Source organism: Empidonax traillii, unplaced genomic scaffold (assembly GCF_003031625.1).
Source record: "Empidonax traillii isolate 1590-97213 ecotype Southwest subspecies unplaced genomic scaffold, ASM303162v1 scaffold7760:size9836, whole genome shotgun sequence".
In the NCBI taxonomy this organism is placed as follows: Eukaryota; Metazoa; Chordata; class Aves; order Passeriformes; family Tyrannidae; genus Empidonax; species Empidonax traillii.
Genome location: NW_020962639.1, coordinates 2,466 through 4,318, shown reverse-complemented (window position 1 = coordinate 4,318; position 1,853 = coordinate 2,466). Strand labels below are relative to the sequence as shown.

General features: G+C 51.6%; 1 pseudogene; it reads left to right on the top strand.

The window, feature by feature from the left end:
• The first annotated feature begins 1 nt into the window (after position 1).
• On the top strand, positions 2 to 1,613 carry LOC114073641 (annotated as a pseudogene).
• Positions 1,614 to 1,853: the final 240 nt, after the last annotated feature.

The window sequence follows — 1,853 nt, the reverse complement described above, 5'->3', positions numbered from 1 at the left end:
GTCTCTGCTGGCCTGTTGCCTTGAGATCATTACCTTTACATATAACCCACCTGGAAACTTCCCGTTCATCACCAAAATATTTGACATTCCAGTTTATCATTTTTATAAGGTAATTGAGGTTTTCATTAGAGCAGAAGATGGCCTTTGTCGGGAAGTAGTAAAACACCTGAATCATACTGAAGAACAGATCCTTGAGAGCATGGCATGGAAATAGGAATCCATATTGTGGGACAGCATCAGAGACCATGAAAACAAGGTTCCTAGTTGTGAAGAGGTAATGCCACCTCAGCACTTTGAGAGATCTGCTGGGAACACTGTTGTGGGTTCCCCATTGACACCAAGACGAATAAATGAGATTCGTGCTGAAAGTGGAGGACTAGGAAAAGGCCTCTCCTCACCTCCAGCCACCCTGTATGACAGATACAGTTCTCCCACAGCCAATCCTACAAGACGCCGCCTGTTTGCCGATAACGAGAACCCCTCTGACAGTGGGACCCCCGTGAGAGTTCCCCAACAGCCCGTGGTAAACACGGTGCCAGTGCAGAACATGAATCCCGAAGCCATGTCAGTGACTCCGGTGCCTAGCCAGACCCTGGTCACCGTGGTAACTGCCACCGTGACAGCCAACAACGAGCAGACAGTGACAATCCCAGTACAAAGTATTGCCAATGAAAATGGAGGAATAACTTTCTTCCCAGTCCAAGTAAATGTAGGTGCCCAGCCCCAAGCTGTCTCTGGCCCCATTCAGCCTCTGAATACCCAGGCTCTCGCGGGTACCCTGAACACCCAAATGCCCGGGGCAGCACTGCAGTTGCCAGGCCAGTTGACTGTTCAGCAGATCTCCCCTGGAGAGCAGAAACAGGCCCAGCAGTTCACTGCCACGTCCGTCAGGCCTCGGAAGACGGACTCACTGTCACTCTTCTTCAGAAAGGTGTATCATTTAGCCAGTGTTCCTCTGAGGAATCTCTGTGTCAAACTCGATGTGTCTAATGAGCTGCGGAAAAAGATCTGGAAATGCTTTGAGTATTCCTTGGTGCACTGCCCTGAAATCATGATGGACAGACGCTTGGATCAGCTGCTGATGTGTGCCATCTATGTCACGACTAAGGTCACTAACGAAGACAGATCATTTCAAAACATCATGCGCTGCTATCGGACACAGCCACAAGCCCAGAGCCATGTCTATCGCAGTGTCCTGATCAAAGGCAGGCGCCGCTGCCGCTCCGGCAGCAGCGACAGCAGCAGCCAGCAGAACTCACCCACAGGCAGGAGCAAGGAGAAGAACAAGGAAAGAAGCAGCCAGGACTCCAGCCCGGTGATGCGCTCCAGCATCACCCTGCCCGTGCCGCACCCCCGGCAGCGCCCCCCCCACGCCCACCCGCCTCACCTGTGCCAACAGCGACACCGAGGAGGAGGAGCGGAGGGACCTCATCCAGTTCTACAACAATGTCTACAAAGACTTTGCCCTCAAGTACACTTCAAATGCAACAAACTCCCCTTCGCTCTTGCTGTACCCGTTCGTGCAGCTCAACTCCCCTCGCCGGGTGCGACTCTCCCAGAACGTGTGTGGGGTATATGAGGAAATGGCCTTTATGATGAGAGCCCCATTATGAAGTGTATGGGCTTTAGGAGTCCCGTGCCCTCATGAGGGCTGAAGCATTATGAGGTGTGTGGGGTGTATGAGGACAGTGTTTTTATGACATTTATGGTGTTTATGAGGACAGAGCCTTTATGAGGTTTATGGCATTTATGAGGACATCTCCTTTACGATGACATCCCCATGATCAGGTTTATGGGTCTTATGAGGACAGGGGATTTATGAAACCTGCACCACTGTGAGGTGTGTGAGGTTT